This window comes from Protopterus annectens, chromosome 14.part0 (genome assembly GCF_019279795.1).
Source record: "Protopterus annectens isolate FY-2018-M chromosome 14.part0, PAN1.0, whole genome shotgun sequence".
NCBI lineage: Eukaryota > Metazoa > Chordata > Ceratodontiformes > Protopteridae > Protopterus > Protopterus annectens.
In genome coordinates, this window is record NC_056748.1 from 650,132,010 (window position 1) to 650,159,948 (window position 27,939).

General features: G+C 36.8%; 1 long non-coding RNA gene across 1 annotated transcript in view; it reads right to left on the reverse strand.

The window, feature by feature from the left end:
• Positions 1–328: 328 nt before the first annotated feature.
• LOC122789158 overlaps positions 329–27,939 on the reverse strand; it is a 171,933-nt gene continuing 144,322 nt past the window's right edge. The window contains exon 2 of the long non-coding RNA XR_006362775.1: positions 329–1,276. This is a non-coding gene — a long non-coding RNA (uncharacterized LOC122789158). The remainder of the gene's footprint in view (positions 1,277–27,939) is intronic.

Consider the following 27,939-nt stretch of genomic DNA (forward strand, 5'->3'; position numbering starts at 1 on the left):
TAAACATATGTAATCAGTAACTACTTGCTTCACTTTTCTGACGTGGTTTTGCATTGTGCAATTGTGTTCCTCTAGCTTTCTTTGCAATCAGTAACTTTAACCCTTTTCAGATATTGTGAAGTTTGACCTATCTGTTGATGTTTTCTGAACTGTTTTCTGTCTCTATATTTTCTGAAGCATGCACTGTGACTGACTGAAAATAATAAAATGGCATGGGAATATGAGTCTCACAGCAAAATCTTGACAAAATATTCTGTTTTTCCTGACTGCCATAAATTATTGTTGTCACATATGTTCTTGAAGTACATAACGGACAGCCAACAGGATAAACAGAAGAAAGTTTTAGCGCACAATTTTACCAGGACACAATGCTGTTATAATTACAATAAGAAAATGTTTAATTTAGGGTTAGTACAATGCCTCATTTAAAATGACCAATGTATACATTTGAAATAGTTATAGCATATATTACTTTTTAGAATCAGACAAGAACACTCAACCTGCATTGCACCAATCAGAAAGCTTAGCATTATTCTCAAACTGGATGTGCTTTACTAGCAACCTGTAAATGGTCTCAAAAGATACAATGAGAGAGAGTTCATACTTAACAGAATATGTCCAGATATCAGAATTTCATCCAATTAAAAGAAAAAAGAATAGTGAATATGTACAAATACAACAAGAGCATAGGTCATAATAGTATATTATCTAGTAAGGGTAGTAGAAACATCTAATATGTCCAGAATGGTTTAAGAGCAGTCATCACTGCCCTAGGTCATTATTCCCAGTGAAGACAAAGGTTTATTTTGCATGTGTGTATTGGGAGGGTACTTACTTGAGAGTCTGTGATGCCTTAGTTACACTTGTACATCTAGTTACTAAAAAAGTGTTTTGAGTGAATTCTGTTTTAAATTTCATCTTGTGGTGGATCCACAATAGGCTTACTGGTAGGTTATTCTGAAGGCAGGACACCATCTTGTCAAAAGTAGAGCTATCAATTACTTTTTATCTTGGGAACAACCACGGCTTGCTGAGTGGGTTTATCCAAATGTGGCTGATGTGAAGTTCCACAAGTGTCTGTTGCCCAAAGCACAAGATGCAAAGGAACACGATGACACACTGTTTTCCATGGGAAATTACTGTTGGTGTAATGCCTAAATGTGCAGTAGCTTCGATTGCTTTATTTTTGGGACATTTCTCTCATCTTCAAGGTGATATACATGCGTTTGAGAAGTGTGGACTTGAACCTCTCAATGGAGTGGGCGGAGCTTGCTTTCTGCAAAAAAACAAAAAAAACAAAATGCTGCAGATTAGTTTTTAGTATACTGGTTCTTCAGCATTCTGATGAAAATAGTTCCATAATAGAGCCACTCAGATGTCTGTAGAGAGAAATGCATCATCTTTCCACCGAGCAACTCAGGATTTCTTACTAAAGTAACATGAAAAACTTTTAAAAGCATTTATGACACTGTGCTGAGATCAGAAGATAAATGTCAAGGTGTTAAAAACATTTCAGCTGTCAAAACTGAAGATCTTTTGTTTACTCTGTTCTTTAGAAACCAATTTAAAACGTTCTAATTTAAAATAGTTTCTAAAGTGGCAGTAGCAAAATAAGTTTCTTGTTGTGGTACCAGTGAACATTTCTTTTGGCATTAATTATTGTAAAATTGTGTTGTAGGCTTCTTTACATAAACTGCTGTGTGTCTGGTTGGCCAAACCTAATCCAGTTTTTATTCTAAGATGCTTTAAGGATGCACACACTGATTCTATTAATATTAATTGATCATTAGCATACCATAACTCCATCTGGAAGATGTAAAGAACTCATACATAACAAAATATATCCAGAATGCCCAGGTAATTATTATAATTCACACTGAGATATACGCCCAGATTATGTAAGGAGTTTTAAAATTTAAGCTATCTGTTCAGGAGAGTTGAACATACTGCTTGTAAGTATTGTGTTCTTTTTCTCCAACCCTGTGCAATAAAAGTGTTTTTAACTTCACATCTTCGGTAAAATTAATTGTAATGATATGATTGTCAAACCAGTGATCCACTTTTCTATAATGGACATAATAAAGGCTGAGACATGCTGTGTCAAACATAGGCCAGCTAGATCTCGGTCTTTACCTTTATTACTCTGGAATATTTCTGTGAAAATGTATATGTTTTTTGTTATTAGTAATCATACATTTGATACCCATGTGCCTCCCTTCATTGATGTGCTTTTGTATTGCATATTTGTTTGAGACCCTCACTAACTTTTTTATAATATTATATTTATGTTATTTAACATTAAAGAGTTAAATATAAAAGGCAGAAAAATAACTCATTTGTCAGACTAAAGGCCATTGCAACACCAACACTGCTGATAAACAATATGGTAGATGGGGAGAAGAAAACTCCTGCTTTAGGTGAAAGTTGGACAACATTTGAATCCAGTGACTTTCCAAATAATTTGGTAGATCAAATTCTGAGACTTATAAGCTTAATGTACAGTTTAATGATATTACAGAAAATATAAATAAGAGACTCTGAAGTTGTAGAAGTGCTGACAACTGTTTGCGGCATTACAACAGGAAAACACAAAGCTGAAGGAAAAGTGTGTCTATTAAGAGTTGGCGTTCTTGGAAGAAAGATAAATTGGTGAAATATGGGCTGAGCTAGGAGGTATAAGAGTAAAACTGAAAGAATATGTCAAAGGACTTGACTGGAACTAATTTTTGCAACTAGGAAATATATTTTAATAAGAATTGAGGCCTTCATATTGCAAGATCAAATGTTTTCTTTGCTTGGAGGTCTGGTAAAATTTATATATTGGAAGAGAGCACCTTTTATCGAAAATTACTTATCTCCAGAAAAAGGATAGAAGTGATAAATTTTCTGTCTAGACAGGTGCATTAGAAATTAGCCCAGTTTTTGGTGGCAATACATGAATGTAAGTTAAGAAAGGTAAGTTCAGAATACCATATCCCACCATCTTCCACAAGTGCAAAGTTTCAAAGATTTGCAAGCTCTTCTAAAATAATTACAGAAATATATATTGTAGGGGGCAGTGGATGGTGGCCATCTACATAAAAGTGAGGATATTACTGATGATACAACTCAAAATGTTAGAGGAATGAATAGAAAACATTACTGGACAAAACAAGAGAGATAGTCAGTTGGACAAGAGCAGTTTCCTATTTTTAAGTAAAAGCTATAGCAAAAGGCAAACGACAAGTTTTGTAGCTAGAAAAAAGGTCCTGAGGAAGTGAGGCACTTTATATCTTATTGATGTATTGCTATTTGTGGGGATTACCAAAATTCAGCTCAGGATTATTTAATCATTTTGACATGTAAAGTATCATCACTTCAGATATGTCTGCAATGCATGATGCTTCTTCTGTGCTTGCCCCCCCCCTTTTTTTTTACAAGATTATAGGGTAATGTTAGCATGAATAATCGGATATTACTGGGCATACATGATTGGTGGGAGTGCATGATAGAGAAGGCTGAATGAATACAAGCTGTACAAGTTAATACTGTTGATCCATAATGATGAATGTCCTATCAAATGGCAAAGACGGGGAGAAAAACTCTTCAAATGATTTTGGGGCTGGTTGCTACATTAGTTTGCATGACAACAGTGCCATTGCCAGGCCAATGTTGGGTAATAAGACAGATGAATTGTCAGTGCAATAGCGCAGTCTTATGCAATGCACTATAAATGGCTCAGTGTATGAAGAGTCCCAGTTTGGGCCTCCTATGAAAATACATGGAAGCACCTCCTAGAATATGATGTAGGCTAGTATTGATATGCACGATTTCTAACTGGATGATTGTACTAGAACATTTTTTTTTAAAGATACACTGGCAAAGTTTAGTTTTATCTTTAAAAGGAGCATATCAACTGCTTGGGCTGTCCTTAAAAAGGGGATTAAGATGTAAGAATGAATGTTTTAAATTTGGTTGTCTTAATTTTTATATATTTGATACTTACTCAAAGAACATTAATGGCAGGCTTGTTGTAAAGTGAACAGGTGCTGCACTGGATCCAATTGGCTGGCCAGGATTATATCTCCTTAATGAATGCAGTCTGGTTCCTCATGTCAGCTGTAAACTAATAATTTTATCTTAAGGAATATGTTTGGATATCTTTGGCTTTCCACCATTTTGTACCCTTCTCCCCTCAGCTGCACTTAGAACTTTCACTAAAGTTTTAGGGAATTGGGAATATCAATACTTACTTTTTATTGCAAATAGTTAACCAGTAAGTGGGTTGGTCTAGTGACTCTTTAGCCTTGACCAAGACTCAAGATGAGCAAAGGTTTTATATATATATAAATATATAAATAAGAGATCAATATTGAAAAATAAGTCAATAGAAGATCTCACAGTTAACTGCTAATATGCAGAACAATGTGCATCACAGATGTATGCTAAGAACTATTTATAAAGTAATTCTAGCACATATTAAAATAGTCACCAAGAGGTTTTTGAAATAATTTATAGTAACTAACTGCAAAAATGTTCAAATTAATTTTCAGATTTATTATCCAGATTCACAAAAACTTTTACACTTAATACCCTTCAAATTGAAGGCATCCAATGTTTATTGAACTCTATGTCAGAGAGGAGAAGATCCCACACAGCAGTAGATATTTTTTTCAAATGCTGTTTCATCTACTAAAATGTTTTTATTCATGGCAGCTGGAGATGCCATCTTCCTATGTGTCTCCAAGTGAGTACTCTGGACCCTTAACAGACAGTGTTGAGCTTAGTGAAATACATTGCCAAAGATTTATAATTTAAAATATTAAGGTACTCAAAATATGAATTTATAGGACAAAAATGAACAGGAAGCAGCTGTAGCAGAATGCAAGGTTGGCATTGTTACTCTGATAAATACAGAATGTTAAATTTGTGAAGGATGAATGCTGGTGTTTATGCAGTTACTCTGCCTCATACTTAGAATACAAGCTTCTTAATCTTGTACACATTGCTTGAGTGATTACAAATGAATTATGTTGCTTATGCCAACTGATGTTTTACAAATATCACTAAGAGATGGGGAAACTGTGGTTGGCACTGAGCCACTGACAAGCTGTGCAGGAAGTGGAGTAAAACATCCTACAGCATCACATATGCTGATCCTGCATGCATAAAACTTCAATCAGGGGTTTATCAACAGGTGTGAACCGACAGAATGCAGAAACAGTTAGTACACCTGTTATCTGTAGGTAATAGTGCAGGCACAGAATTGTTTGTTAAGCTAGGTAAGACAGACTGTGTTGAGATACTAGTTGTAGGTTTGAAGGGAATAATGTTGCTCTTAAAGCTGTTGAACTGATTTGTACATAGTTTTAAAAATAGTGAAGGTTTTATTTCTTTAATTGTGTTAACATTTACAACAAGGCTACAAATATCCACACTTTAAAAGAATAGTTTATTTGGGAGGCACTTGATAAGATTGGTTAGACTAACTAATCCATCTTAAAAGGTAAAATAGTGACATGTTTGAAATATTAATTCCCGTAGATATTGGCAGTACAGCAAACACATCTGAAGGTGCAAGAGCATATGTTTTCCCCCTTTGTATGCCCCCCAAGCTGATCATCATTTGTCTGGCTGCATAACATTTCTTCAAGTGCCCCTGGGACTGAACCAATGACAGGAAGCCTTGGCTAGGATTGAACCAATGACAGGTTTTTCAGGGGACGTGGAACAAAGCAGTCTGTAGCATCACATATGCTGGTCTGCATGCATAACACTTTAATCAAGGGTTTACCAGGAAGTTTAAACTGACAGAATTCAGAAACAGTTATTACACCTCATAATGATTTTGGCTCATAACCCTTTGAAGCCATTTACAAATATTATTTTAGAGTATCACAGAAGAATTCCAGTTTATTCTTTTAAAATGAAGAGATCAGAAAAATGATGTAAGCAATTTGTAATGGACTGAGGGCTTCAGTTAGTAAAAAGAGTTTGCCCCCACTGGAGTGATGGGAGAACATAAAGGACATGACAAGAACAATTAAGAATTATGTGGCATATCTGTGACGTAACAGTAAAGACATTTAAATGCAGAAGTGGGTAAGGTTGGAGTCTCCAGGGTCAGGTTTATAGCAAGTGATACAACCACAGAAAGGAAAAAGGACAAGAGCATTTCAAATGGGAATTAGATAATATTCTAGGTAGAAAATACGACTTTGTATTGGAGTCCTTTAAGGATATTTTTTAAGCATCAGAGAGCACTCATTTCAATATCGAGATCCAGGATCCAAAATACTTAAATTAGATATCTGGTAGTGATGACCAAGATATTGAGAGACGCTTATGAAAGGTGGTATGCGGCTAAAACTAAGTCAGGAGTAAAGGAAAAAGAGGTATTCAGGATTATTTGTAGGAAGTGGGATTAAGGGCAATGGAGATTCTGACAAGTGTTATAATGGCACCCCCAAGTGGAGAGGAAAGTTGGAAAGTAAAGGATAGACTCTCAGTAGAACACTGGAAACTGATGAACTACCAAAAGAAAGTTAACAGAATAAAGATAAAGTGGCTCCTTATCTGGTGAGGATGTTTAATGAAGAACTTACAAATAGACTGATGCCTCAATTATAACATTAAGTAGTTGTAACAATACTGCTAAAGGAACCATGTTTGCCATTCTCATATAAACCAGTATCTACACTCAGTCATGTTTATAAGTTATGCTGTTATAACGGTTTCATTAAACATTTGTCTCCGCTGACTGTATATGATCAGTGTAGCTCTGTGGGAGAGAGGCAGACATTTGATAACATTTTGAACACAGGGTCACTGATGAATGAGGCACAAGACAACTAAAATGGATTAACAGTAAAAAGTGTAGATGTGGAGGGAAGCACTTGAAGAGGAATGGTTTTCTCTGATAAGTTTTACTTACCTTCAGATTTACGAAGGAATTCATTGAACTCATGCTGGAGACAGTTATACTCAAAGGTTTATATAAAAATGCAAAAGGGTCTTTCATCCCCCCTTTTGGCTATCAAGTGGGACATTTCAAGGGTGTCAGTTGTTAGCAATTTTACTTATATTTGTAACCCATGGCTGTGAGGACAAGTAAATTGAATGTATGCAGGTATAAGATTTTATTTATCTTCACTTTGTTAAGCAGGTGGGTGGACTAGTCCAAGGACCCTTTTCAGCCATGAACTGGGCCATTTAGATGGCATACCCCAAATAGAGAAATTGGTGCATGATTATAATGATGCACATTCAGTGAAAGTGCATAAATTCAATAATACCAGAAAATAAGTACAGATGAGCAATGACGTAAACCAGAAGGAAATGCATTTTGTGTGTGTGTGTATCTATATATCTATCTATATATATATATATATATATATATATATATATATATATATATATATATGTATTAGAGAGAGAGAATGAATGAATGAAAGGAAAGAATTATTCTGAAAAAATTAAATTTATAAAATTAGCACAAATTTAATGCAAATCTTGAAATAGGAGTAGTGTCCCTTAATAGAACAGGGAATGTACAAAAAGGAATTTGTGTAGATACAAACACATATACTATCCTTGTGTACTAGAACATACAAAAATTACTAGTATATTCACCCACTTGCACAGAGACAGCAAATATTGTCCAGCAGCACTATATGTATCAAAATCCAGAACACAGTGTTTACATTTGTCCATTAACCAATCATTAGACCTGGTTGTATTCTAGGCAAGGCTATCATTGATGCCTCCCTGGATTAATGGGTTAACCTGCATCTTTGCAACATTTAAATTTGTTTTCCAAAAATAGGTGCTTTCATAGAGTTTATTGAACAATAACATTTTCTTTGGTCCTAATTTTGTCAGTAATATCATTCCATAATGCAGATAATATATCTTACAGGACGAAACAAAATCATCAGAAGGAAACAAAAATATCTTGACTTGCATACGATGTATTGCTATATTAGAGAAGAGCACTTGATCAGTCATTTTGTATTTGGATAAAGTTTGGTCTTTTTGCACCTTATAGCATCAATAAAACTCAAACAAGATTGGGGACAATAAGTTATGTATCAACTCAAAAACTAAGCCAAGAGAATGGATTTTTTGTGGAAAAATTCCCATATTAGATGCTTGTGAGTTGTTTGGGCAAGTCTATGGAAAAAGCCAATTAACAAAACTAATGAGGTGATGAAAAGAAACCCGTGGTGGTAGCATTGTTGCCTCACAGCAAAAGGTTCTTCCATTCAATTCTCGACTGGAGAGCGGGGAGTGCCTTCTGTGGGGAGTCTGCATGTCCTTCCCACGGTTGGGTGGGCATTCAAAAGACATGCGTAAATGGGCGTGCCTTCATTGAAGGTTGAACGTCAAGCTAGCACCTCGGTGTTCGTATGAACCAGGCAGTGTGGATGCTTTAACAAGTAGAGTTGAAACCAGGAGTTAACTTGCTTTGAACCACTGGATAAAGTAAAACAGCTTCAGACGAAGAAGGCCTAAGGTCATGAAAGGAAATTAAAACCAGTTTCAGTGAGAACAAATGCACTGAACAGATGAGCCAATGGTTGCAAGTTAAACAAAATTTTGGGTTGCATAGTGTAGTGAGGTAGGAATTTGAAGTGATGGTAGGTACAAGCTTGAGACACAGGCTTTAGTAAGATGTTGGGAAGACCAGTCCAATATTTCTTTCTTTAGTAATGGAAATTAGGGGAGACTTACCAGTGATAAAAGGATTAGTTAGCACAGCAGTCAGAGCAATGGAAGAATTAAGAGAAAAGATGGTTCTGCCTGAGCTGGGTTAAAGACATAGAAATGTAGTTATGTTTTGAAACTTGGGATATGCTGTTTATGAAGTTATGCCACTAAATTTAGAAAATTCACAATGGGTGCCTGGAAGTGCTACACAAACATTTTAAACCCATAGTAGCTTGTGAGAGATGTTCCCACAAGCTGATCCCACATGCTGAGGTGTCACGCTGATCTTTGTTGGATGTAGGAGCGTGTATTTTAGTACTTTCAGATACTGCAGGAAGTCAAATCATTGTTAGAGGCCTTTATAGATGGGTTGATGGGCAAGATAGTGACACTACATTATTTACAGTTTTAGGCAAGGATAAGCTATTGGAACTGACAAAAATGAACAGATGTTTATTTAATAATGACAGTTGCTAAAAAAAAAAAAAAAAAAACTATTAGACAGAATTCCAAAGTAGAACCAGCTATTAGAAATGTAATTAATATTGTAGATTGTAGATACCAAAAAAGGCATTCTTGGCATAACTATACTTTTACAGGGTTACCTTTGCATACATTTAAGATATAATTTATAGAGCAGCTAGCATTATAAGAGGACTATAAAAGGTTTATATTATAGCATAACTCATGCCTGGGTGTGGGTAATGCTGGATTTACCCACAGTTGGTGTGGTTTGGTCACGAGGGCGAAGGCCGAGTGGTCAAACAAAGACAACCGTGGGTAAATTCAGCATTACCCACACCCAGAAGTGGGTTATTGCTATTATGCAATGACATGATTTAAGAAAAAAAACTTACTTTTCTTAAATAATGGCATTGTATAATGCCTCATTGCTGCCCTTCCGCAGCTGTCTGGTATTCTGCAGCAGTTCTGATGTACTGCGCATGCGTATGCTTACGCAGTACATCAGAGCTGTGGGTGGAAGCAACAGAGAAAGCAAGATCTCCATTGCTTTTTACAAACTGCCTCGCTATGTTAAAGGAGTTTAACATAGTGAGACAGCTTTAAAAAAAGCAATGGAGAATCTCCGTTGCTTTTTTTAAAGCTGTCTCGCTATGTTAAACCCATTTAAAATAGCGAGACAGCTTTAAAAAAAGCAACGGAAGATCTCGGTTACTTTTTTTAAAGCTGTCTCACTATGTTAAACTCCTTTAACATAGTGAGACAGTGTCTAAACAGCAACGGAGATCTTGCATTCTCCGCTGTTAAAGACTTATACTAATGGAAAAAGTCCGGGCGACTGGACCTTTTTCCATTAGTATAAGTCTGATTTACAACATGCACGCTGACCAATCAGCGTGCATGTTTTGGAATATTAATGGGGGGGTCATTGTATAATGTACAAGTTTGTATGATGAAACTAGTAAATGTTGAATGTTGGTTAGGGAGTAGGTAAGATAATATAAGAGGGAGGATATGGGAAGGAAGGGGGTGAAGACAAGTTAAGCCAAACAAATGACCCCTGTACACAAGGCCTCAAGTGTCTCCACTGCCTGATAGTTCTGCAGTACAGGACCCCCTGTGGTGATATGCTGGTCGGCATCAACTGGGGTAGCAGGTTTTCTACACACTGGAGAGAAACCACAATTGGTTGAGGGCATCTGTCCATGACAGCTCAAAAGTCCTAAAGCCCATGCTCAGTGAGGCTGACACATGCCAGGGTATATGCAGAATCAGTGCAACCAAACTACTTTACAAAATTGTTTCTGTATGTGGATGGTTTACTGACCACTTGTCTTCATCACCGCTAAAAATGAATTGTGCTCTGTTACTAGATCTGTGGTAACTGTGAGTATATCTGGAATACATAACTCTAACATCTATGCAGTGTGGAATTTCACACTATCAGTTCATACACATCCTTGCATTTACACAGCATTTTCTGAAAAAAACTTAAAAAGCATAAGAAAAACAATTGTAAATACTTTAAATGCAATGAAAGATATTAAAACGTACAAATACCAGTGCTATCAGAAGTATTCTATACTGTGATACTACTTTCACCATCCTTCCATAAATGTTATTTTACGTTGTAATGTCTACAGACACATTTATTTTTGTTAAACTTTCACAAATTGTCATATCTTGAAACTGTGCAACCTAGAAAAATATACTGTTCAAAACCCTTTTGTTAATCTGACATGAGCTATAACATGACAGCAAGAAATTCCTCCAAGTACATGCTTTGTGAAATATTTATAGAAATGTGAAAATATATACTTAATTGTATAAATAGCAAAATAAATGACACAATCTTTCTCAAGATGTTCAGCATTGCAAAACAGGTTTTTAAACAACATCTAAGGTTTCCCCTAATATCCCACAACACTTTGAAGCATCAGGTGCATATACTTATCACCATAATTTCATATGTTAAGTAAGAGCTCAGCAAATGAAGTTGTAATGATATATAAATGAAAATTGACTGATAATTCTATGACCTTCTTATGTAAATAAGGCAGCTTTCCCACCTCTATCCAATTCATAACTGCTTTTATACTTTTCCATACTGTGCACTAATGCCTTTATAAACAGGTGAACTACTACCTTTTCTATCTACTTTGCAATCCACAAAGATGCTTACTATATATTCTAGCTTGGATACTCCCCATAGTGAACTGCTTGGCTTGGCCACATCATAACCGCAGGTGTCTTGTGGCAGTTGCTGGCCATGAAAGAACAGATAGAGACAAATAATATAGTATTTTAATTTTTCTGAACAAGACATCCTTCATATCTGTACTTTGGACAGGAATACTGTATGGGTGTTAGTTTGTATAGCCCACAGAGAAGGACCATGGGAGATGAGTAGTCTCCCTATTCCTGTGGACAACAGGGTATAGCCCTCACCATATTTAACACTGTTGACCTTCTAGAGACAAATTAGGGATGTGCTGGTTGTTTCTCAGGTTTCTGCCTTCAGGATACTTTTGTAGTTACTTGGCATACTCTTGGAAAGACAGGATTAATATATTTTTCTGCCTCTTTTGCCTCAGGTGAGAGCCTAAACCATAAGTATCTTGCATGACATGACATTCTCCTGATGCACTTGGTGCGATATGCTGCACACATGTTGCCATTAGGACCCCATCCAGACCGTGGTGGAGAGGTCAAAAGAAGCAAGGCCTACCATTCCATGAAATGGTAGGTAGTGTGTGATGCATGGAAGCCTTTACGAATCTAGAAAATACTGACATCTTTAACACCATTACAACATGGTTTCAGATCAATGAAAACTCACCCTCCCTACCAGGATTTAATGCATACCACTCATTTGTACACCCTGCTGAGAGTATCTCTGTGTATATGTATTCCTGTGCTGTTCCACAACTGTTCTTCCATTCAATGTCATCCAACTATTCATTATTCCTCATATGTCCCATTTGTCTAACTAGACATTCTGTTAAATAATCCGTTCATATCCCATTACATTTAGGGTAGGTCCAACCAACCTAAACTTCCTGAAGCACGCTCGCAAGTACGGCAGACGCAACCAGCCAAAATCCAAACTCCAAGTTCCAAAAAGCAGCCAGCACCAAGGTGTCTAAAGCACTCCTATAGTTTAATGTACCTGTATAATTCCATCAAAATCATACCAGTTTTGGCATTCTAGCCTTCTTCATTGATTAAACTTCAGTCAGACAAGTACCATATCCTGTTACATCATTTCCTTTTGATTATTTAATCAATTTTTTGCAAAACAATTGTAATTATCAAGAAATTATTTTTGTATACTATCCTTAGAGATGGTCATTCTGACCAGGAGAAAAAAAAGGCCACCCAGCTTGATTATCCAACTATTCTCTTTTTTGTTTAAAATGGAATGCCAGCCAAGTTTATTGCTTCTGTCCCCCTGGATTTTGTCTTATCACAATAAAATAAAATTTTGCAGAATTATGGGAGGTACAATGCCTATATAGGAGCATTAGTTAGTCGCTTGTTATGTATATCAGATAAATGTTTGGATATACGAAAACGTAATGGGAGGGAGGTTTGACCTATGTAAAATGCTGAGCATGTACAAGTGGCCAAATATATAACCCAGTCGGCATTACAACTGACATAAAATTTTATATTAAAAACCCAACTGGTATTTTTGCTGGAAAATTGTTTTGATTTGTACATACTTTTGCAATATGTACAATGGCCACATGGGAATGAACCCAACAATTTGGCCCCAGTAATCGTCATCTGATGTTCATAGTTGCCCCGGGTTCCATGAAGTTTATAATGTAAAAAGTATGATCCCAATGTCCTCCATCTATGATACGAAAACTGACATCTAGTTTTAAGAACCTGGGACAATTGATCATTCAGCAATAAAATATTCCAGTTTTTGGCCACCACATCCTGGACCAGATTAATGTTATGCCCATAAGTCGTGACAAATCTAATTACATCAGAGTCATCCCTAGGTGCTTTACTCCAGCAATTCTGATCTATCCTGCTTAGAAGCCCGTTCACTGGCACACTTAATATCATGTTGTGTATAAGCCCTATTCACAAATCAATGGGTCAAATCCTGTTGGAATGAATCAAAATCCCACTGTGTAGAACATATTCTTTTGATCCGTAGAAACTGAGATTTAGGTATATTCTTAATGATGTGGTGTGGGTGTAAACTGGAGGCAAACAGTAGATTATTGTGCTGCGGGTATTTCCTATAAACCTGAGTTCTCAACCTATTATTGGGATTCCTAATGATCATAACATCAAAAAAATTAATTTGTTTTGTTTCACAATTTAAGGTAAATTCTATACCCCACTTATTACCATTTAGGTATTGTACAAATTCCAAAAGATATTGCCTATCAGCTCCCCACACCAACCAACAATCATCTAAAAATCTCCTCCAGATGCCCATCTCATCCAGAAAGAGATTATGACTGTCATCATATATCAATTGTTCCTCCAGGAATCCCATAAATAAATCAGCATATATGGGAGCAAAAGACACACCCATTGCGGTTCCCGGTGTCTGCCAGTAACACTCCCCTTGAAAATAAAACACATTTTTGGATAACACATGTTCAGCCATACAAACTAACAGTGTATTAAAACCTGCCAGATATAAATCAGCCCTTCTTAGCCAATAATCAAGTGCCTGTAGGCCCGCCCAATGGGGTATGTTAGTATAAAGGGCTTTCACATCCAGCGTACAGAGCAACCAGGTCAATTCCAATTGTGTATCCGATATGACTTTCAAGAATTGTGTTGGGTCCTGTATTCTAGCTCTTATAAGTTTTACAAGTGATTGTAAATACTTTGTCAAAAAATAGACAATGGTTCCATTAAGGAACCAATGCCTGAAACAATTGGCCTGCCCAGAGGTTTATCATTCACCATCAAATGTTGCATGGTTGATTCCTTAAGGATTCCCTCCTCCACCGTCTAAGAAATGTATCTATGTCCTTCTTAAAATTCATAGTGGGTTCCATAGGCATATGCATATAATGCTGAGGGTTAGACAATTGTCTATTTCCCTCAGCTAGATAATAATCCTTATCCATAGTTACCACAGCCCCACCCTTATCAGCAGACAGGATAACTATATTTGTATTATTCTTCAAATTACTAAAAGCCTCTTATTCACCAGCTGTCAAATTATGGCTGAGTATCCTAGAATGACACAGTTTAAAATGTAGATCGTTGAGAACCGCTTGTTGAAATATGGACACGTTTATTTATCGGGGGTGTAAAATCAGACTTCAAAAAGTTTGAGTCAGTAGATCTTTGTGAGATATCCCTAGAGCCAAAAAACAATTTGAGATGAAGTCTTCGACAAAAAGCTAAAACATCATCTACCAAAGAATCTTCCTCAACAAAAAAAAAAAAGGGACATAGTTGAGTCCTTTATTTAACAATTGTTTTTCTCCATCAGTAAGCTCAACAGTTGAAATATTGTGGATATTATAATATCAGTCTATCATGTCAACAATGTTTGTAGTAGACCCTCCACCGTGTTTATTCCTGTGCTTTTTCCCACCCCTATGTCTGTTATGTCTAAAGGGTGCTCACGGTTACATTGTTTCTTGGGGATGGGGATTCATGTGTGTTAGGACCCCTCTATATCCGTGGCAGAAGAGTTGTCCCCTGATGTACTACTGTAACTAGTACTTGTCGTTTTAAAGGACAGACCTAGGCCTTTTCCTCTTTGGTGTTGATGCTGGTTTATCAAAATTCACAAACTTTACATTCCTATGATAATCAAAAGATCTCCAAGGTCCCTATTAAATTTACATATTTTTTATCCTTAATTTGTTTCTCAAAGACCAGTAGATCCTTTGTAAGCTTATTAAGACAGGTGACATAGTGAGGCTGTCCCTCATACACTTTCAATCCCTCACACACTGTGTTAATTTCCTCAATATTCTCCTTAATTATTCGTTCATATGTGGAAAGTATGTTGACAAATGTCATGGAAGCATTTTGGTGTGCTGTACTCCATTCCTTTAACAATATATTATCCACTTTACCCACCAGTGGCTGTATTTTAATCCTTAACCCTCTAGGGGTAATATTTCTATTCTGTTAGGCATTAAATAGTTTGAGATGCCATACGTTCGTACGTAGTGTTCTCATACATTTATTCAATTTATTAAACAAGTGATTGCAGCCGTCAACCGGATCAATACTCTCCTTATTTTCAACCTCTTCAACCGAGGTTGCCAAACCAAAAACTTGTGTGTCATTTTTATCAGTACATAGGCCTTGTAAGATAGTGTCAAGATCCATGACAATAAGCTTCATAATCACTAGATTATTTCACACTCTTATGATTTATGATGACGATGAGAGATAACACCACAATAATGTACATCAGATGATCAAATTGTAGCAAAAATGCCACATTAGACCAACTGGCATCATACAAACTAAAAAAAAAACTTCAAAAAGTGACGAATAACTTAGAAAAATAAAAAAGAACAACAATATAATACCCCTAGAGTTATTATAAAACAGCCCCCACCAGTTAACAGTACAAAATATCACTCCCTATATTAACAGAATGGGAACCTACATACAAACCACGCACCTTAGTTGGTCAAGTTATAACATATATACTGGTATCATACCAAGCCATCTATTAAATAACAGTCTACCCAGTAATCATGATCGGTACGATCTGTATGATTTTGGTGGAATTATACATGTACATTAAACTATAGGAGTGCTTTACACACCTTGGTGCTGGCTGCTTTTTGGAACTTGGGACCAACCATCCCCCAAGATATTTGATCCTCCTATCAAATGATGTTCTTCCTCATTTCCCCTTTATGCCTCAATCATGTGTCAGTCAGGGCTGAACTCGTTGATAACCTGAGGATTAACTGCATAAAACTGGGGTTTCCATTATCTCCAGGTGTACTTCAGAACTAGACCAATGCTGTAAAATGGATGTAAATGATCTTCTAGATCTAAGCTAGGTTTGAGAATACAACAAAATAAACACTTCACCTTCCTGCTCTAAAGTATTTGATCTGTGTATACTAAGGTCTCTCCCCCTTTCATGCTATTATTAGAAACACTTGCTGTTAAATTTGTCATTTGGGTGTAATACGTGTTGAGACTATACTATTCTTTTAGTAAGCCGCAGTGGTACAGCGGTAGCATTGTTACCTCACAGCAAGAGGTTCTCCCATTCAATTCTCAGCTGGGCTTGGGAGTGCCTTCTGTGTGGAGTCTGCATGTCCTCCCCGCAGTTGGGTAGCATTTGAAAGACATGCGTGTGTAAATGGGCATGCCTTCGTTGAAGGTTGGGCGTAGAGCTGGCACCTCGGCGTTTCGTAAAAATCTACTGTCAATTATTAGTGGACCGGAGTTCCGCTGTGGCGACTCCTTACCAGGAAAAAGCTGAAAGACAAACAACAACAACTATATTATTCTCTTTTGTCATACAAAAACATGCTGGCGGGTCAGAATCTTAACCCTCCATCCATGTCTGTCTATCCATTTATTTTATTTATTTATTGAGATTTGTTGACCGGGAATGTTCATTGGGTTATAAACCCATTTTCAGTGGAGGCCTGGGGAGAAAAGCTCCACAATTAAACAGACAAACAATATATTGTAAAAAATTATACAAGAATAGATTAAAAGCAAATACAAAGTTGAAAAGATGCATATAAAATATTTAAAATATACTTGCAATCAAAGAAGCATAATAGACATTATAACAGTAAACATACTGCAATACACCTGAGAGTAATTGAAGAACATTAATAACAGTGATGCATATCACAGGTAGGAGAATAAAGATTCAAAGAAGAAGAAAATATATTAAGCAAGACAACGTTAATATTTCAAAGATGAGTCCTTCATGTCCGTTTCCAAAATCTATAATGACCATCAAAAGCTATTATAAGTGGGTTGAAGTTCTTATTTCTGCTTAGATTTCACAAAAAGAAAGAAAGTGCATGGTCACTACAATCAGTAGAAGTGAAACTAAGTGTGAAGGAAAGCAAATGGTACAGTACACTACAAGCTCCTTTGCACTTCCTTACAAACATTTAATTCTATCGCGCGTAGTGAGAACACATTCATTTTGCCCTGCATCTGTTTCAGAAAGACAAGATAGAAATATTTACAATACATGCAGCCTGTCACTGCTTTGCCTTTGCACTGCCCCTGTCACAGCTACCACTGAATTGTTACTGCCCCAATGCACTGACATTTGTTTAGTCATGACATTTTCAAAAAATGTTTGGGTATGAACCTGCATTGTATATTATATTCCAGCTGGATATTTTGCATGGATTATTTCTATTCAATATGGTCACTTATGCGCACACTTTCCCTTCACTACATACTCCTTTTTTTGTCTTCACTGCATATTCCTTTTTTTTTTTTGCCTCATTGAACTGGTTTGTGGCTGATTTAGGGTCTTTGGGACAGACTTACCCAGTTATCAAGTAAATACCTGCAACACACAAACAAATAAATAGGTACATGAATGCAAAATAAATAGCATCTGCCAACACATTTTCAGCATTTCCTCACACACACACACATACAAGGGAATGGTGGGTGGCGATACTAGTGCACCTTTAATTACTTTTAAGAGTTATAGTTCTTTATTCCTCCGTTATTTATGGCTCTGTTCAGATTTCTTGTGTTAAGAGTTTGAGCAGTATGGTCAAGAGGAATGGAAGCCTTTCAACAGATGCTTCTGCCAGGGAGTGAGGGAGGGAGTGAGCACAGTTGAAATGCTAAAATACAGTCCAGAAGTCAAACTCTGCCCTTAGTAGGCAGAGTTTGACTCCATATTGCAGTTTCACTCCAAGCTCTCACACCATCCCATAAGTTTCACTTCCCTAAATAAATAAAATGTTCCTTCACCTACAAATCCTACATTTATTTCTTCACATTTGTCATCTGGTTATATTCCAGTTATCAGATGTCCCTCGTTCAACACATCCCACTAACTTTGTACATTCTGGCTTCCTTTTTTGCAGAGTTTTTTAAATGTATGCACACTGAATAACTGTTGCATATTTCCTGAATATTCTGATTAAGGTTTTAGGACACTGCTGGACACTTCTGTAATAAGCTGGGATCTGAGAAATCTTGAAGTAAATGTTCACAACGTCCTGCTGAATGTTTATCCACATAACCAACTATGTTAATTTCATCTCTTACTTGTCTGTTACTCTGGGCTGCCCTTGCAAATAGGACATTAGTGTCTTGGTGTGCCTTCGGTTCTGTAAATATTATTTTCAATAAATATGCAACAGCAAATTAGTTAATGTGGAGTCATCTCAAAACTAATCACTGCATCTGCTGTGGTATACAAGGTCTTAAATGCACAAAGATGGGCAAAGAGGTGGCAGTAGTTAGAAAAACTCTATAAATCCTGATATGCTGACCAAAAAATGAGCGCTGGAATGACTCTATATTATATGCTTGAAGAGACTTTTCTTCGAACATATAATTGACACCTAATGAGCGAACGCTCTAAAGCCCGAACTGCCACATCCAGGAAATTTTTTCCTCGGGGAAAAATTTTAGTTGGCTGTTATCGGGAATTGCCCTTTTCCCCAATGTAGAGCAATCTCAGAGTTGGTGTATTTAGTTAGGGAGTGTGTGGGGGGGCACAGCCCCCCCACTTGATTAGGGTTTTGAAGTTTGTGTTTTTTGTGTGCAGCCTTGTGAAATTTTTACTTCCTGAGGAAAAAATTCTCAGATGTGGCCGTCCACACTTTAGAGTGTTTGCTCTTTAGGTGTCGATGATTATATGTTTGAAGAAAAGTCTCTTCAAGCATATAATACAGATCCAGCTGGAATGACTGGATATGGCAAAATGCAACTACTGGTGCAGTAATGGGACAGCAGGATTATCTCACCACATTATATGCAACTTACTGTGCTTGTATACTAGCACGCTATAGCAACCAACATCTATATGTTCTTTCTTTGCTTCAATCCTTGATGAACTGATGCACTGATCAAGTCCCTTTTTTTTCATCTGTTGTGCTCTTCTCTTACAAATGGGATGCCAGACAGAATAAAGCTAATAATAATCTATTTAATATTTACTAGTACTATTTAAATATTCTGGTCCTGCTGTTTATTTGAAAACAACTCTTTAGGCAGACATAAGTATCTCTCCAATATTAAGTTAAAGTAATAACTTTTGACATATGTTTACCCAAGAGGAAAATACCATACTTTGTTTCATATGAATATATACCTGCAGGCAAGCTTGTGAAATATCAGGACAATAGCTCGTCCAGCATTTGCTCTGCTTTCACATAATGATTTGCAGAAAGTTTAAATCGATTCCTGTTCTTATTCACATTCCAATTTTCCCTAGGTTATGTAATAGATGGCTAATTGGTTTAAGAAGCTACATAAAATGTATTGGTTATATTGCTTATGTCCCTATGTGTTGAAGTACAGGGTATTTTCTGTAATAAAGTACTACATAACAATCCCTACTAGTACCAAAAAGGGCACATACAACAATGAATCCAAATACTGAGCATTTAGAGAGTGCAGCTGTATAGTTGCTACAGAACAAACCCAAAAGAATGTTCAAAACACACTTCTATGGTAGTGTGTGTTACATTAAACTTAAACAATTCATAATAATATAAGCAATATTTCACAGTGAAACTGCAGAATATTGCTTATACTAGAGAGAAAAAATACAGCTGTGTGTTAAAGCAGTAATTCACAACTATTTATCAACATTATCAAATTTGTTGTAAGTGTTGGAGTGGTTTTTCTCTGCATCTTGCAGATACCTGCTGCAATGGCAGTTCCCAAGCAGTATCTTGTCCCATTATCAGCATGTTTTCCCATACTACATTTTTATTTTTCATGCCATGAACCACAGTGTTTAACCTTGCACTACAGTTTCCACCATTTCATTCTCAGTGTATCATCGCCTATTACTGCAGTGCTGCAGGGACATTGCAAGCCAGCATTCAACACGGACAACTACACGTTCTTTTATGTTTATCTTGTAAAGAAACAGTTTAAAACAGTACATACTGCAGTATCAGCTCCTCTATATAAACTGCAATTTAAAAAAAAATCTCAGAATAACAGCGGCCTTCTAAAATGTGCAGCTCAAATTTCCATGAAAGGGTCCATGTTTAGGGCAGTTGCATTAAGTGAATGCTATAAAGCTGCTCATTTCACTCTGCTTAGAGTGCAACTGGCTTGCACTAAGTAAAATCACAGTTTCACATTCCTTCAAAATCACCCCATTGAGGAACCCAAGCAAATAAGAGTTTTTTCCCTATTAAACTTTGAAGTTTTCTAACAAACCATTAATGGCTGAAGTTAGCAATGAAATACATTTGAGATTTAGACCTCATATCCTTCAGAAAATGGAATTCTAATATAAAAACCTGTTATTCTAGCAACTGTAACAACACTTAAAATCTGTCCCTAAATGTTTTGCCTTTGTCCCTCCCAATTCATTTTTGCTTTGTCCCGATTTCTTGAGAGGTGCATGACTATACTTTTCTACTCATGTTTACGGTGCAATGTGACCACTTTGGACCTTGGTTAGTTGTAGACAATAGTACCAGTTGTTTTTTGGCAGCTGGAAGAGCACTGTGATCAGTACAGGTTATCTCTGCTGTAGAGGAGGTCTGTTCAAATGCAGAAAAAAAAAAAAAAAAAAGAGGTGGCATCATGTGGTTGTTGAGTAATTGTTCACCTCCATGATTTCCTGGGATCCCAAGGCTGGCTGCTGTTGCCGAGAGTGTAAATTTAGTTGGCACCTGCCTGCACCACATACCTCTCAACTGTTCAGCTTATTCCTGGTTCAGTGTAGGCTGTTAAATAGTAATTATGAGAACTTTTGGGAGGGCAATATGTGGATTTTCAAGAGGGATTAGACACTGGGAAGAGGGGGCAGGACAGATGGTTGCGATCTTTATGTAAAATTAAGGTGCATGCATCATACCTCTCAACTCTTCCTTATTTGGCCTGATCTTTCTTCAGCTTTCTGTCCTATCCCTTGCAATTCTGTTTGATTTCTTGATAAATTACTGAGGGTGGCAGTCAATACAGACCAGCATTAGTGTTTCAAGCATCTTATTGTTCGAAAAATGCATAGCTGAAGAAGCTCTTGCCCTATTAAAAAAAAAGTTAAGTGGTGTCCTTATTTTGAGGCTTTGTTCCCCCTCACCTCCAATTATTCTGGCTTTGTACAGAATTATTCAGCAAAGGAGTTGAGAGGTACTGTCCCTGCATATGAATCTGCATCAGGTGTAAACTGTGCATCACAGCGCTGTTCAGGAAAATACTTTGATGAAATAATTGCTGTTCTGTTAAGTTTTTAAGTTGAATACAATAACTAAAACTGTCCCTGGTTTGGAGGTTTTGCCCCCATTCCCACATTACTTCTGACTTTGAAAAGAATTCAAGCAAAATGGTCATTATACTTGTCTGTGAAAGGTGTAAACCATGCAGTACAGTGTAGAATGTACCTAGCAAAATACAATCAGCCTCTGGAGGCTGACAGCAGATTGAGTAGTAGTTTGTCAACATTGCATCTGAGTAACACCTCCAGGTGCATCTGCAGTTACCTCCTAGTGACACCTCTAGGCATCAAATATTGCTTCCTCATATTAATTCCCAAAGTATTCTATGTATAACTCCTATGGTTTCAGAGATATGAACATCTGTTTGAAATGTGAGGATGTAATTTGATTCCGTCAAAAGGCTTACAGTGCAAACTTCCTGAGCTCCATTGGAGTGAATACGTTAAAGTTATCCAGTTTGTAAGTTTTGGATTCCTTTTTAACAATGGAGCATGGAGATATAGGCAGTTTCTGCTTTGAATGCCAGTTAGTATGTCCGTAGAATTTTATATGGAGTGCTCCTTTCTGTCGGCCATGTTGAAGGTCAGCACCAGTGCTACCAGTGTTTTCATGCATTTTGTTATTCATGCTCTTATTTGTTTAATATGCAGAGACCTGCACCTATAGGCCAACTGGTAATACATATGCTTTTGGAAGACGAGGCATAACTCTCAACCTTCCATTTCCAAATTAAGGAACACAGTCTTTCATAATGTGAAACAAATGGACAAAAATGTGAAATGCTTAATTAACAGCTTACTAACAACTTCAATTAGGAACCTCAGAGGTGGCTTGGAGTTCGGGCATTACCGAGTTTTAATTGCATTACTGCACAGATTCTATCAGGGCTTGCTATTTATATGTTATGAAAACAGATTTTGCGGAAAATTTCACATCACTCTTGTCAGTGCAAAGAGTTAATTCAACGTTATTGCAGTTCATACTATCTTGCTGAAAGGCTGATTATAATATTATAGTGCTATTGCTATCCAGGGGCAGCAGTAGGTAAGACCAAAGTAAGCTGCGACTCCAGGGATGGCATGATGGGTGGGGCTAGCTGGAGTGGCTGGGACTATATTCGGACAAGATCAACTTTGACTGTGGCTACTGACTGAAAGAAATGAAACAGTCAAACCACTGGACATTATGGTAAGCCTCAGGCAGTGATGGTGAACCTTGTGTGCCAGGAGCTTTTGACACACAAAACCCAAGTTAATTCAGTGCACTTCATGTGAGCAATGAATGCACAAGCAGCGTCGTTGGTAACTTGGGTATTTGTGATCGCTAACATGTCACCCAAAATGTTGTGGCATGTGTCACTTTTGACAAGTGTGATATAGGTTCGCCATCACTGTAAGCAGTCTTCCAGTCATACCCAACTATCCATATTTCCTTAGAATGTTCAAATTTTTATCTCATTTTTGGTTTATTCCTCATTAAATTTGTGGTTTCCTGGTACATCACTGAAAATTGAAGTTACTAAAATCATGACATACATACAAGTTTCAATCTTTGTATCCTTCAGAAAATACATCCCAACACAAATCCTGTTAAATAAGAGCAATATTGGAAATATGTCCTTATTTTTGATCCTTGTCCAGATTTCTTGAGCTAAGATGTTGTGAACTAGGTTTCCAACAGCAGTCCATTTTTCAGACTAGTGTCACTTTTTAAATGAGACATGGGAGTTGCTTGAGTAGGTTGCAGTAAGACAGTATGATATACAATGTCTCGAAGAATAGACTACTTCTGAAAATGTCCAGATTTTTCCCCTCATTTTTGGTCTTCTCCTCAAAAAGTCTGTAATTTACTGGCAAATCACTGGAGAATGAAGTCAATAAATAGTGACAGGTAGTTTGGTTTCAGACTTCATATCCTTTAGAAAATGCATGCTAGCAGATGGCCTATTCCACAGCAAATGAAATAAGCCACTGTTGTCTATGCCAACTAGTTCTGATGCTTGTTTGCCAAGGCTGTAACAGACATTAACTTTTATAATTTATTCTAGCAACTTTCTATGTTTCTGTATAGCATAGCATGTCAAATGAGGTAGTCTCAAGTGTACCACTTTGGCACCTTTCACGCCTTACTTCAGAAAAAAAAATTACCTCAGGATCTTCTCTGTCTCTTGCAAATTGCAGCAGTTCTCCGTGAATACTGTGCTAAACACAGGATATTCTTGATCAGCTCTGCAGTTTCTGAAAACTATGGCTACACACTAAAAAAGTATCCTTTTCCACAAAATAAATCCTTGCTAGTATCCTATGATCAGTCACCAAAATGCTTCTCAACTCAACTGCAATGCAGATGCATTTGGAGAAGCAAATGAGGGTCATCATACGGATCACGCAACAGTAACCTCCAACAACATGCAGTTTTCACTCCAGCAGAAGAAAAAAAAAATGCAAGTTGAAATGGAAAAAATGTACCATTTTGACAGTACAATTTCCAGTTAGAATAAATTAACCGCGCATTTCCTACAGATGTACAACAGCTTTAAAAAGGGGGTGGTGCTCGCCCTTGCCTAAATCCACCACTGATAAACGTATATAGATATACACACACACAGATGTACATCTGTATTTTACAGAGAGAGCTGCATACTTACATACTTGTATACAGAATTGTCATTACATAGACATTCCAGAGTTGTGCACAGATGTGTTTAGGTTTTCTTTTGCATAATTACATAGGGATACACATTTGCAGCTATACAGATTTCTTCTACCAAATACCTTCAATAATGCAACCTTCTTATAGTTTACTTTTTAAACCCATGTTTAATATCACCAGAAAATTTTTAAAAAGCAATAATTACTGTAGAACTCTGGCCTTCATGCTATCACCTGATCTACCCAATTAGCCAGCTAGTCAGGCCTACATTTCTGTAGGTCATTATAAGCTTGAACAGCGGCTTCTTGCTCTCATCATTAGAAGTGCCAGTACCAGAATGAAGAAAGTATGATCAGGGCTGTGGTTCACAGGTTTAGAAACACTCTCTCTGAGGGGTGACATCACCCTAACCAAACCCAGTTAACCAGTAGGTACATTATACCTTCTACTGTGATTGTTGACAATTTTGTTTTTTGTTTTTTAAAGAATATATTCACATTTTATTTATATGGTGAATAAAAGTCATTAATGAAATTCGTTTTTATCTTATTTACAACTGCTGCTACTGTTTTGCCTCGTTTTTGCTAGGATTTTGGAGTATTACACCTGAATGTCAGGAAGGAATAACCTCTTCATACATTTCTCATGTAGTATAGCATCAGTAGCATTTTTATTTATTTATTTTTTTGAAGTAGGGTTGGATGTGTGTCAGTACCAACTTTCAGTAAACGTTGAGGGCTTTGAGGTGAAAAGGTGTGTCGGATGGACAGTGATTACTTTTCATGGTTGTGCAAACTCACATGCATAGGACTCCATTTGCCCTTACAAAATATTGTCAGTTTAGAGAATAACGGAGGTTATCTAAGCATCCCCACAGCATTCTTGGGATTGCTGGAGACTGCGTTGGACTCTGCCACTACCCCCAGTGCATTCAAATTCATTAGACGCCACAATGATAACTAGCTGAGGCGTAGTTACACAGATAACTTGCCTTACATTTTTGTGTATTACTACAGTTCATAGAGAGAAGTGTAAAAGGGCTTAACTTGCATACAAAAAGTATAAATGATCCTGAACTTAAGTGAATACGTTCAACACAAAAACTGACTTAGGATTACGTGGCAAATGGCTTAGGAAACTGCAGACTTTACAAATTAAGCAAAAGTAATAGAAATATTGCAAATTAATCTGAAACAGTTCAAAATGATGCAAGATTACTGAGATTACTTAAATGTTTGCTTCACTGATATGGTGGGTATATTACAATGACTTAAGTGAATTCTGTAAAAGTGTCATTTGTAAATGGAAAATCATTTCAGCAGTAGTGGAAATGCATAGTGATCACTGAGAAAGTAATTATTTTGCGGTTATTTATTGATCGTTCACACGTGACAAATACAGTGATTTAATTGTGAAGTACTCAAGTGTCAAGGATGTTCTGTTGGCTCAACATGTGTGCCTTTACTGGAAGATTTCACTGCTGAATGAAAAATGACAGTTTTTTAAATACAAGAAAGTGGTGGGGGAAGAATGGATCTGTTACTAACCTGCTTTTGCCTTACTGTTGTGAATGTGTTCTTGATGGTGCAAACATTAGTTCAACACATGGTGCAAACATTAGTTTAACACAGCCTTACTTGACTGGATTAAGGCTCTGCATGCATATATAATTATGGGTTTTGTGTGTGTATATGGCAGGCACCTTTTCATTGTTGTGTTTGACTGGTGATTACAAAAGTTTTTCTTTTGATATAACAAAGGCAAAGAGATTATATCTTTAGCCATGAGAACCACCACATCCTCATGGCAGCCCATAGAACATATGACAAACATCTTTTTGGGGAAAAGGTCCCAAAAAACCTGAGGTGGTAGAAGGCTGGAATCAAGTCATTATGGACATTAATGCTGTCATTGGAAGGAAGCACACATTAATGCTGTCATTGGAAGGAAGCACACATTAATAAACAAAGTGCAAGAATAGGGCGGGTGATATGGTAGGATGTGCTACATCCAAGGAGAGGCATAATGCAATTGCCCGTACCAGTAGTGCGGGGCTCCAACACTTATCCCTTTAACACTAGATGAGGAATACTTCATTTGTGGGGTTCTCAGTGACGCACAAGATGATGGGGTTAGAATAATTACAAGTGGTGTAGACATTGGGTGTTACCAATGTATGCAGCACCAGCAACGCACATCTGCTCAGGAAGGGTGGCTTAAAAAACAGTAACATATTTATAGAGAGAGAGAGAGAACTGAATGATGATATGGAATGATAACATGAAATGCACTCCAATTAAGAGGTGAACCCTCTAATTCTGCACAGAATGACAACGAATGTAGTGCAAATGGTAAGAGCCCCCCCACACCTCCTTATTCAGTATACAGTAGTGCATGCTAATTCTTTATTGGTAATGTTTTTAAATTATTTTTTACAGGATCAGCAAGAGAAACAAACAGTTTCACCGTACCATTAACAGTGGAGGATATCAGCAGCAGAAGGGCTGTTGAAGAGGATGATCATAACACAGTTATATTCATGAAGCAGACAGAGAAAAGTGGCACACAGTCCCCCATGTTTAATGAAAGGATCTCACACCCCACAACTACCTCAAGCTAGTGAAAAATGTATGAATTATCCAAGAACATAAGGATTTAGCTAAGTTGTCAATTTGAGCAATATGGAGTATTAGGTTTATTCTGACTGATATTCTGCATTATATGCATTCTATTTTATGTACATATATACCTAATATTCCATATTATATTAGGGGCATGCCTGATTTTTATCTCAAGTTCAAGAACTGAACAATGTTAAATGAGACCACTTACTTCTATACTTTTTGTATAACTAGCATTTGTGCTAACATCTCTTTGATGGTGGTCTTGAGTCTGTTAGAGGGTTATATTTACCAAGTATCATGATCAGAGGTACGTGACAGAAATGATCATACATTCTGAAATAATGTTTAAACATACATTAATATTCTTTAAATGGAGACTTTTTCCATTAGATTACTTGTGCCCCAATGGGTTTCTAATGGTTCCCAATTACACCAGTGTTTATTATTCAGTTAGAATGTGTGTGGTACCACCAACAAACAGTTTTTAGGTGTTGCAGGGTGTTTATATCCATTTTGCTGTTAAACTCTTCTTAACCTAGTCAATAAAGACAACACTGGAAGATGTAACAATTGGAGTGCACAGACCATCAATGTCAAGTGCTGATGACCTAGAGGAATTTGTACATTTCTTGCATGAAACACAGGAGGAAAGAATAATATTAGCTGGGGACATAAATTTACCAGTAACCGATTGGAATAATATTGATTCGACAACATTAGTAAGGAAATTATTCACAATGTATGTTCAGGAACAACAATCTCTTCAGATTGTAAAAAAAAAAACTACCAGGGGACGGAACATACTAGACATTGGCTGTGCTCCTAAACAAATTACTGTTACTTGAAGTCAAGTTTTACCACCGTTGATGTGCAGTGATCATGCGGTTACAAAGGTTATTATGTTGCTAGATAATTCTGCCAAACTGAAATCTAAACCAATGCACAGAAGATTAATTACAGATTATATGAAATCAAAACAGTCATTATGTAAAACTAACTGGAGTGATGTGTTCAGTGGAAAAACTGCAGATGGAATGTAGAAAGCTGTGAAAGAGAAATGGAGTGCAAAAAAAAAATATAAAAAAATGTTTAACATCAGTATCTAGGCATACAAGGTTAGGGGAATATACTTC